Source organism: Molothrus aeneus (genome assembly GCF_037042795.1).
Source record: "Molothrus aeneus isolate 106 chromosome Z unlocalized genomic scaffold, BPBGC_Maene_1.0 scaffold_33, whole genome shotgun sequence".
Lineage (NCBI taxonomy): Eukaryota > Metazoa > Chordata > Aves > Passeriformes > Icteridae > Molothrus > Molothrus aeneus.
Window position 1 is genome coordinate 1,222,911 of NW_027098761.1, and position 12,075 is coordinate 1,234,985.

General features: G+C 36.6%; 1 pseudogene; it reads left to right on the forward strand.

The window, feature by feature from the left end:
* Positions 1–3,447: 3,447 nt before the first annotated feature.
* LOC136569475 (coiled-coil domain-containing protein 171-like) lies at positions 3,448–7,786 on the forward strand (annotated as a pseudogene).
* The last annotated feature ends 4,289 nt before the right edge of the window (positions 7,787–12,075 follow it).

A 12,075-nucleotide genomic window follows, 5' to 3' on the forward strand; every position in this document is an offset into this window, starting at 1 on the left:
CCCAGGTGCTTTCCAGACCAACAAACGTCCCCCTGGAAGAGTTACCTTGGACAGAACTTTGTGCCCTCTTGCATGAGAATATTGAAGCCCTGGTCTCGAACTTCAGCAAGGCTAACCAGAGGGTGAGTGTCCCCAGGCATCAGCTGTCTCTGCTGAGCTCAGTGACATTTGTTCACACTGCAGTCTCGTTAAAAAGGACTGATAGTAATCCCCCCCAAAGGATTTGGACACTAACAAATAAACACTGTTTATTTTGGCTTGTCCACAGCTCAGTTTGATGCTGTTGCTGTGGGCCTTTAGATGTGACTGGAGTGTGCCTCAAGTCTCTCAGCTCCACCTTCTGTGCAGGACTTTCTGAAAGGAATATCTGATAGTAGCCACAGGGACCTAATTAAAAGATAATAAATTCATCTTACTGATGAAGAATTCACAGAATGTAGTCATTTACAGTCATAAAGCAAGTCTTTATTTTACCATAATCCATTGGCAAAATAGGCTTTCTCCAGGAATACCATTTTTAAATTATGTGTTTATGGTTCAGATCTACTGTTTGATAGAATGCCAGTGTGGGTTTTTTTGTTTAATTGCAACTTTTGGATTATGACATTTTTTGTAATACCTATTATAAAACATGTCAGCATTTGTGTGAAGGAGGAGCTGCAAACCTTGTGTTTTTAGGAAAAAAAAGCCCCTTTTTAAATAAGGGGCTGGCTTAAGCTGGCTCCAGAGACTAAGCTAAGAGTGGCTAAGCCACTCCTTAGGATTTCACTTTGTTTTCTGGTTTATTTCTCTTTTGAAGTAGAAGAGGAAAGGGAAGGAAAGAGAAGGGAAGGGGTGAATATTGTTGGCAGTGTTTGTGGGGCTTATATCTTTTTGTGCCTGCTTTTTAATTAAGCATTTTTATTGAGACTGATCATGAGGTCTGTAGGGCTCTTCTCATGTACTTAGCATCTGTTCTGGGATTTTAGACTGTGTTGTTTTTTTTCTACAGTTCAGTTTTCCTACAGTTCAGTGTGATCTATCTGGAAGTGTCTTGCTAATATTTTCTAGCACCAAGTGCAAGTGTGTGCATTTGGAGATCATTGTTGGCTCGGTTCATTCCTCCATTTAGTTTGCATGGGATGTGTGGTGTTAAACCACAAGAGTGAATCCTTTCATGCTTGTTGAAAACACATCATAAACTTAGGAGCTATTTATAAAGAAAACATTCTCTATGTTAGAACTCCCTGAAATTGTTTTAAAACTTAATAATAATCTGGAATGTCTTGGCTTTAAAAAAAAAAAAACAACCCCAAAAAAAACAAACCAAAACCAAAAAACCCCCACCAAAACCCAAAAAAACCCAAACAAAACGAAAAATTAAATGCCGTTTTTAATTATTGTTTGCAACCATCACAAACTTCTAAAGGATATACTTGGATTACTGATTTACTAAACCTTGCTAAATTTACTAATTTACTGAAATTTAATACAATTCTTTTAAAAAAGTGTTTTAAGTGTCTGGTTCAGGTTTCCTACAAAGAAGGTGACAAATATCTGCAAGGTGGTATAAGGATGGCAAAACCAAAACCAAATAAATACTTGTTTCAAAATATATTTCAGTTTTGTTTTGAGAACCAAGTAATTAATCTGCTATGATAGGGTTTTACATAGTTTTAATGAAAATATTAAAGAAATCACAGTTTAGATTTTATGCTGAAATGGTCTGTGCTTAACTTAAAGTGGAAAGGTAAATAATAATTTCTTCCTTAATTCTTGTCACACAGATACCTCACCTAGAACATACTTGCAAGCAAAAGACTGACACTATGAACAACCTTCTGCAGAACCAGGAGGATGCTTTTGAGAAAATGTCTGAACACTTTAAAGCACAGGAACATTTATGGCAGAAAGAAAAGCATTATCTTGAAGAGCAGTACTCAAATTGCCTTGCAGAAATTCAAGCCAGAGCACAGGTATGGTGCTGTGAACTTCTAATTTTTTTTTCTTGTAACATTTAATGGATTATTTCAGTACTTTAAGCCCCTTAGCAGTTTAAGGTCATTTGGGAATTAAACTGTATTTTTCAACTAAAAAAACCCCACAAACAACAAACCAGCCCATTGCGGGATAATATTAACATCACTTAAAATAAGAAATAACTTACTTTGTTGAAGCGTTTGTTGAAGAGAATTTGGTCTACAGCCCCAGCTGAGAAGCCTGATTTCGTCTACAGATGGTAGTATTTTTTTTCTGAAAATGTTGAAGCTGTAAGATCAAATTTCCTTTTTTTAAGAATTACTGAGGGCAGCTGATACTTTTTCAGCATCATCATTTGCAGAGATTGTATGGAGTAACAATAATGTGGTGTTACCTGTGGATCAATTCAATTACTTATGTACTGACCCTAAGAACAGTGGTAGATTTCAACAGTGTTAAGCGTCTCTGCTTTACTGATGCTACGGTGAGAAGTGGTTTTAAAATGTAAAACTGTCACTGCTTGTTAGATGAGTTATTTGCAATCCAAAATGTTATTCCACAAAAATTATTTACTGTCTTTACCATCACATTCCTTCACACCTGTTTCAATTAAAAGCATTGTGAATAAAGGAAACAGATGTCCCTTTTTATTTGTGAGTTACTGCAACTTCACAGAATAATGCTGTATTTGATGCAGATTTCAGGACTGGAAGTCTTTGCATGGTGAAAACTTAAATTTGTCTAGTTTCATATTCCAGCCTTCCTTTCATTTTTCCTTTCACTTACACTGGTTTTCTGCTTGGTAGAGCAGTGTCCTCTCTGAAATTGGAGGATGTTCCAACTAAGTCAACCGCTAAAACTGTACTGTGGGCAGACAAGTGGTGTTGGACCTTCTGTGAGCTGTCATGGTGTGGGTGAATTGTTGTCAGAAATCAGGAGTCCATTTGCAATTGATGATCATGGAAATTTCCCTCCTACCATTGCTTTGGTTTCATATATCTGATTCTGTAATTGTTGACTAGAAGAGATACTTTTATCACTATCATTACTAACAATTTTTATTCCTTTAATGAATCATTTGAATGGCAAAACTAAGAATTTTCTTTTTGATCTTGTCTAGGTAAAAACCATCTTAAAATAGTTAATATTTCTTCCATTTATATTAAAATAGTTAATATTTCTTCCATTTTTGTTTGGTTTGTTTCTGTTGCAGGAATGTGAAGAAAGGGAGCAGAAAAACAGGCAAAAACTGTGTGGCCTTAAACAAATGTGTGCACAACTGACCCAGGAAAACAATTCCTTGAAAAATTCATTATTAGACGCTCACCCCTGCTGGCAGCCTGTGCGCTGCTGTCAGGGGCCCTGTGCTCTCTCTACGGCCGACTGTGCGCCACGTCTTGCCAAAGAGACATTCTCCAGGAACAGGTGAACCAGCACTAACTCTTGAACCACAAGATCGTCAGCCTCCTTTATGCTCTCCCTGCTGTCATGGAAAGAAACCAGGACGAAGGCAGGCTGAGGCAGAGAAGAGCCAAGAACCTGGTTTATGTGTTCCGAAGAGCTGTGATCGCAGTTCTGGCTGCTAACAGGCTGAGGGCTCTGGCCCGATATTCTTGTACCTTTTTTGTCTGGACAGATGGATGCAGAGGAAGCTCTGGAATTCAAGTTTGTCTGGGAGAATCCAGAGGCAGGCATCCTGTGCCACGTAAGTGAAATGTTCTTAAAGAGTTAAATCAAATTACACGCTTAGGGAATAACAAAGAGCAATATTATTACTATTGCTAGGGCATAAAGACATATTTAATGACATTCTGACAATTATTATTTATGGATTTATGTTTTTTGTGTTTCTTCATGAGAGTATTTCACTCTAAGAGCAAATGCCTACTCTTATGTTAAGCATTGCAAGTAAAATTGCAATTATGCACGTGAACTCAACAGTATCTGATATCCTTGATATTTATGTTACAGATTTCAGAACTAGGCGCTGCAGCATCTTCTCTGTGATAAGGATCTTGCAATGTTCCTAAATGATTAACTGTCACCTTTGTTTTTTTTTTTTGGAAGAAGTATTTCCTCTTCTTTTTGTAATAATATTTAATACCTATTTCCTACTAAAATTCCTAGAATTTTCCACAAAAATTGCTTTCTGATTCAGGTAAAATATTAGCATAGGATTTCAAAATTTTCCTTTGAGATTATGTCTACTTGCCCCTTTCTGTTGCCAGACCAGTTTATACTTCCCTCTAAAAGGATAAATAGTATCAAAAATGTTTTGCAAATTAGAAGATTTATCTACTTTTTTTTTTTTAAAGTAATTCTGGAAGCATGCTTAAAACAGTCTAAATTGTTCTGTCTAATTTGTTGTTTATATGCTTATTTTTGATTAATTTCTGAAAGAGCTGGAGATAGCAGTGTGCCATATCTTAGTGATTCAGTTATCCTGCTAGCTGCAATTCTCTTTCACAGGTTTTGGAGAGGAAGGAGTTGACTGTATTGAAGCACTTCACTGGTTGTCTAGCTCTAACCTCTATACTGCAATAATCAGTTCCATCTCTGAACTGCAGGGTGTTCTCAGCAAACAAGGTAATTTTAACTGTATATTGTTGTAGCAGAAATATATTTAAAAATAAATAAGTCAGGGTGGTTATATAATTTCCATTTTTATGATTTTATCTAAACTATTCTGGATCACAGCTCTGAAGACATATTTCTGATATTTATGATAGACGTCTTTGACTAGAGGTTATGTCCTGAGCTAGTCAATACAAATTTTAGTTTAGTGGGACTGTTTCCCTGAAGAAGTAATTTCATTGCAGGATAAAATAATAACTCTTTTCTACATTCTCTGAATGATCACATTTCTGTACTGTTGGAACAGATTCATTTTCTTAAGCAGCTGATAGGATATTATATCCTTTCAGTATATAGAGCCATGGAAGCTGAAGGCTGGAGAGTGTTTCTGGAGTTTATTTACAGTGAGAACTGATACACGTTCCCTTGGTCCATCTGCATTGCTGCCATCCCTGGTTCTTTATTAACCTCTACTTTTAGAATCCCCACATTTTTGTCCCAGAAGAAAGGATATTAGAAGAGGGATAATTTATGTGAATAAAGGGAAATAGCAGGACAAAGACAAGGTGATGCATTTTCCAAAAGGCTAAACCCTAAATTTGTATAAAAGTTGCCATTGAATCAAATGTGTTTGGATTCAGTTTCAGGCACCTTCTTCTTTGATCATGCTGTTTTCAATAAATTGAAAATTAAAAAGCAAAGTTGGAACAGTGTTTCAGATTCAGCATTCTGTGTTTCAGAATATTTACAGCTTCCATCCTGTAGAAGTGAAAAAGAACGTGATCTTACAAGAAATGGGAACTAATAACCTGCTCAATGTTTCCTTTGTCCTGTTTTTTCTTCAAGATTCGGAGCTCTGGCTTTCTAGTAACTCGCTGATCGGCACAGCCAGGAACTGCTTTGCACAACTGATGGACAACCTGAGCGTTCTGATGGAGACAGTTCAAGGGAACGCTCGTGGGTGCAGAGCCTACCTGGAGAGGGACTCACTGATAGAGAGGCTGGCTCGTGGCCTCCAGAGAGTAAATACCAGGCCCTGGAAGCTGGATTCCATGACAGACTGCCCAGCACAGTAAGCAGATTGACAGTCCTCCTTCATGGAAACAGAAGGTTTACAGCAACGGTGAAGCTCCCTTGATAGCAGCATTTCTTTGGTTTCAGGCTGGTGATGAGTCCAGGACAGTCAAGTGCTACTATATGGACACTCCAGAAGTTGATTTGTCACACATTAGGGTGTGAATAGGTCTTTTCTTTATTGACAAAGAATTTTTGGAGGAGGTTTAGTGTATCCAAGTAAAAGATTTTTTTTTTCAAGTTCTATCAGATCTGTATTAGCTTATAATAAGAAATTTGCTTTTGGCTTGATGTAAGTGTTAAGGTTGCTTTTTATTATTGTTTTCTATTTTCTCATGTTTACCACCCTTTCTTTCAGTAAAGATAACCTTCTTCCCTTTAACAAAAATGAAAAGACAAACACTTTCTCTCATAATATTTATAGTAGACTTTAGGTGAAAATAGTTCTTTGAAAATAGAATTTGCAGTAACCCTTGGTAGGTGACAGATTCAGACTTTTGTGTATGTCTTTTAGAGATAGAAGAAAAAAATTATAGTTTTGTCTTCACTTTCTTGGATCTTAAATATTATTCATTTTATTGCTAAAATAGCAGATTTTATAGCCCATCAACTTGTTTTTGTTTGCTGACAGAGAAACATAGCAATCTTGCAGCAAGAAATATTTGGATTTTTATGAAGGCTTCATGCAGCAGAGGTAGAGTCCCACTCACTGCACCTGCAGCTTGCAGAATGCAGATGGGCTTTCAACGAGATGCAAAAAGATGCTGAAAAAGCCTGCAGACTGCAAGAGCAATTAAATGAACTTCAGCGTGTAAGTACATTTGACTTGGAGACTCTCTTGCTTAAAAGAGATTCTCCTTTCTACACATTTTTTGATTTGTTTTATTTTGGAAAACAAGCATAAAATTGATTTACTTTCAATAGAATTTTCCAGAAAACTTGTCCAGTAAATGTCACTAAACTAGAAGACAGATGTATTTAGAAATACCCTTTTCCCACTGGAGTTTCCTTTTGATTTGTAGAAGGAGGTATCCTGTATAAATGACAGTTTGGTCTTCAGCAATGCAGGTTCTCCCATTTGTTGGAAATGTTGATGTGATTTATGTATCCTAAAAGAAGATTTCACTTCCACAGAGTAAAGTCAGCTGGAATGAACGTATTCAATAAGAGTACGTTCATGAGAAGTTCATGAAATATAAACGTAGCAGTTTTAATTCCGAATGGATGTTGATGAAAAACATAATAATGGATGTTGTTATAATAAAAACAATTCAAATTTTACTGGGTCTGTTTCCCTGAAGAAGTAACTTTATGGCAGGGGGAGGAAAAGCTTTTGTCTATATTCTCAGTAGCACAAAATTCCCCTGAGTCTTTTGCTGTTGCTGATTGACTTACCGAGACACTGTGGGTTCCCTAACCTGAAGCCTAGTTGGTAGAACCTGTCAGGGTGTCCCAATCCAAACACTTCCAAGCAGAGAATATCTGCTAGATGATGTCTCACCCATTGTCCTTCCTGTTCCTAGCTAGTAAAATGGATTTTTTTTTTTAACTCAAAAATCTCTAATCATCTTCAGTTTTGTTCTTAACAGGTTTTATTCCCTTAGTGTTTTGGGACAGTTAGATGAAACTTGTCACATTTTAGATTGTAGTTGAAACGTAGATGACGACTTTCCTTGAAGAATTATTTCCTCTATCTGGAACAGTTTTTGGAGGAGAAGACCAGTCCACAAAGGTGTTTACAAGGATTAATAAGCTATCCACTAAGTTTTTGAACATTGATCTGCGTATTTTTCCTTCTAAATATTGAAGTTTTGAACCCTAGGGTGCTACTTTGACAAGAATTATGAATGCCCAAACTTTACATGAATGTTCTTTATAAAAATCACAGTAATTAACTGGTCTGCCATTTTACTGTCCAGTGATCTGTCTTCATGTTAAAAAAACCTCCATACTAATCCTAAGCATGCATTTGTTTTGGAATTTGGTAGGTTTGCAAGTTTTTTTTTTTGGTAGCATTCTCTCCCAGCACTGTGAATGAGAGATTTATTTGCAATGAAAATTCAATCAGTCATACTTTATCCATGGATGTTAGGTCCAGTGATCAAAGCAAGTCCACTCAATGGGCTCAAGGGGACACCGTTCACCCCCGCTGGTGTGTCTGAAGGAGAATTACCACTGATGCTGGGGTATTTTCCCTTTAGGTCAGAGACGAGGCTGTGGCATCAGATGCTGCAGCAGCCGCGCCACTCCCCCGCCTGAAGACCCTTCCAGAGGAAGCAATGAGAGACAGGCCAGAGGCTAGATCATTCCAGGTTAGAGTCTAAAACCAATCCTGTTTTTTTTTTTTTTAATTTTCTTTCTTTTTTGCATCTGAGCTGCAACAGGCAGACAGATTATGCTCTGAGCATGTGGAGAGCAAAAAGCTTCAAAAGTATTGCAGTCAACAGTTGAAAGAATTTTCATGTATACTCTTGCACATGGTATTTCAGAGATGATGTCAACTTTCAGTTTTGCAGTTACAGTATTAAATAACGGATGGGAAAACAAACATGGACAGAAGTATATATATTTGGAAATTAATATCCCTCTATCCCCTTCACTTTTTTCCTCACTAATATACTCAAGACTAATTAAAAAAAACCCACAAACAAAACCAAAACTAAGATCCCCACAAAAAAGCAAAACCAAACAAACAAAAAAGATGAGATTTTCAGGCTCCTTCTTGGTCAGTATCAGACTTTTTCAACCCACGGTTCTAGAATTAACTGTGGTGTTTAGAACATTCCTCATTTAAAAGAGATTGCTATTTAGAATGTTTAAATATAGAAGCTATTTTGCTTATGTAGGTTTAAAGACTTGCACATTTCAAAATACTAATTTTTTTAGGACAAAACAATGAGTGGAAAAAAAAGAGAAATTTACCAATAATGTGCCATATTTTCAGCTCTGAACGCAGATTCAGTGCAATGCATCCTTATTGTTTTTAAGTTTGGTCTTATACAGAAACTATCCCTTAGTCTTTGTAGTTGTGCAGAATACATTAGTGCTAAAGCAGATTTTTTTTCCTAATGAGAGAAAAAAAGGCAGAGTGAGTACATATGTCTTTCATTGTGCTTCTCTGTCTGAATTAGACAGAGAGTAGGTAATCAAGTAAAGTGCAAGGAACTTAGTCAGGTAAGTATTGCATACAGTGTGTAAGCTTCTGCAGTAATTCCTCCCAATTTATTGTAGATTTTCCTTTCTAATGCAGTATATAATTGCAGGATCAGGGTCACAAAATCAAACATTAAAGAAAGGCAGATTATAATTTCTCACCGTTGCCCTCTTTCATGCATACATACATTTCAATATGATAAAGACATAAATTATGTGTGCATTATCGTGTTTCCACACTAAAATATGGAAATATGAAATATATAATGCCTTGAGATTCCCATGAAGCTTAATTAGCACAGATGAACTTTTTTGTCAAACAGTTGAATTACAAATATTTCCCCAGTGCAGTGATGATCCATTTTAGAGCTGCACAAAAGGTCCCATGGGTGGCATCTTTCCACAGGAGGCATTGTGGCAATTGCCAGCTTTTAAATCCTGATTTTCTAATTTGGTAGTGGATGTTGCTTTTTTTTTTTTTTTTTTTTTAGTCCCATCCCAACTCCCACAATGATTGCAGAAGCATCTGCAGCCTGTTCCCTCTTTCTCTCCAGAAGAGAAGCATAAACACAAAAAGTTGCATTTCATATTTGCACAGAGTGCTTGTGGTATAAATAACATAGTACAGTATGTGCTGGGGAGCTCGCTGGTGGGGCAGAACTGTGAAGTTCTTGTTCACCTGCAGCCTCAGGTGCACTTGGTAACTCAATATATATACAAACAGCAGCAATGGCTCACAGTCTGTGTCACTGTGAACTTCCTTTTCTCCATCCCTTTTTCTCTTTTCCCCTTTTCCCTCTCTCTCTCCTCTGCCCTCATCTCTAGTTCCTGTTTGATTCCTTTGCATGCACATTATTGAGGTTTTATGATAAAATTTGCCTTTTTATAGACAGAGGTCACCTAATGGATTTTAATTTTACTCCATGCCAAACTGTATTAAGGGCAATCCTGAAATCTTGAGTGAGGTAAGCATTTAGGAATCATTTTAGGGACACTTGTCATTGAAAGCAGTGGAGTTGTTTGCAGGCACATCCTCTAGAACTGCCTTAGTTAGTCTGTGATGGGAACATTTCAATTAAAGGCCTTAGAATCTTCAAGAATCCTCTTTTAGGACTAGAACCACAGAACCAAGACATTTTGGAGATTTTTTTCTCATGAAAAAAGATGTGATATGGGTTAATTTGCCACTGCACCACAATGAAACAACCCGATTGATTTTAGTTGGGTTAACATCTATTCTGAAGATCAGCAATGTGAAAACTGAAAAGGAAAACTGAAAAACCTTTGTAAATCCCTGTTTGTGGTACAAGGTTAATTTTTGTCTGTATCACAGGTTTACATTCAAAATTCCAATTTCATACTATCTGAAGGGGAAAATTATACCAAATAAAATATGATTACGCATTGTAAAGAAGACCAATAATTTCAACAGTTAGTTGAGACTACTTGGGGTAGATATAAAGTGACCAGTACTGCCAAATCATCTGTGCTCTCTTGTCCTGCTAACTTTATCATCAATCTAAACCAATATAACAAAATTGGGACATTATTCCACTGCATACATGGAAACAGCTACATTTTTCCAGTTCTAGTGCAATCAGATTATTTGTTTTCAGAGGTCTGTAGGTTTGTGATGTTTCTTTTGTTACTGCAAGTTAATTTTTTTGCTGTGGAGTGGAAGGATTAGTAAATTGACTCATCTTGGAAGTGTGAACATCAGCTTGAAACTATGTGGTAATTTTTTGTGAACAAAAATTGAACTTGCAGTGAGCCTTGTATTTAAATAAAATGAAAAAATTGTATCAAGAGCTCAGTGCTGTACTGCATACTTGAAAACATCACAACATCTTCTAACTAGGGTGTGGACTCATTCCCTGCTCCTCAATTACATTAGTATTCAACATTCTAGAAGAAATACAAAATCCAGTGTTAGACCTTTTTGATGTTCAAGTCCTGGGACTAAGAATCTGGCTGGCTTCCAAACTGTATTTGATTTCTCTGCTAAAAAAAAATTCTGTCTTTTGTAACAAATGTGGATGTGTGCTATTTGGCATTTAAGTGTAGCTTGCCTGGCACTAATGATTCCTTTTACTTTTATTTAAAGAACATGTTTAGACATCTTAGGGATCTCTACTCACTGGCAGCTGCCAGAATTGGAGCATTAAGAACAGGAAGACAATCTTCACAGGCTCACTTTGAATCCGAAGCAGCTTTGGTGCCTCTTACTCCTGTTCCTGATGGTAAGTGTGCTTTGCAAGCAATTACAGTCACTTGGATGTGGGTTCCCAGCCAGCATCTCCCTTCATGCTGCACAGCTTCTGTAGGAAAATACAACACCACTGAATTGTAAACATATTGAAGCAATAAAATTAGTGCAAACAGAAATGTTCAGAGACATATATCAGAAGAGAAAGAAGGTGATGAAAGTTAACACAGGACTTAAAATTAGTGCTGTATTTTTTTTCTATTGGTCATTATTTGATAAGGGGTTTTTTTGTTGTAGTTTGAATGTTGCTTGGTTGGTTGGATTTCTTTTGGTTTTGGGGAGTGGTGGTGGTGGGTGGTGGGTATGTGTTTGGTTTTTGAGGGTTTTTTTTTTTTTTTAATATTATTATCCTTCCTCCTTTCCTGGAACTTTCCTTTCCTGGAACTTTGCTTGCCTTCCTTTTCCTTTCCTTGCCTTGAAATTTCCTTTCCTTGAAACTTCCTTGAAATATCTTTTCCTTTCCCTGAAATTTTCTGTCCTTTCCTTGAAATTTCCTTTCCTTTCCTTGAAATTTCCTTTCCTTTCCCTAAAATTTCCTTGAAATAGCCTTTCCTTGAAATTTCCTTTCCTTTTCTTGAACTTTCCTTTCCTTGAAACTTCCTTGAAATTTCCTTTCCTTTCCCTAAAATTTCTCTGAAATTTCCTTTCCTTTCCTTGAAATTGCATTTCCTTTCCTTTTTTTAAAATATCCTTTAGTTTCCTTGCCTTGAAATTTCCTTTCCTTGCCTTGAAATCTGCTTGCAATTTCCTTGTCTTGAAATTTCCTTTCCTTGAAACTTCCTTGAAATTTCCTTGAAATATCCTTTCCTTAAATTTCCTTTCCCTAAAATTTCCTTGAAATTTCCTTTCCTTTCCTTGACATTTCCTTTCTTAAAATTTCCTTTCCTTTCTTTGAAATTTCCTTTCCTTTCCTTGAAATATCCTTCCTTTGAAATTTCCTTGACATTTCCTTTCCTTGACATTTCATTTTCTTTCCTTGCAATTTCCTTTCCTTGAAATTTCCTTTCCCTTTCCTTTCCTTTCCTTGCAATTTCCTTTCCTTTCCTTCA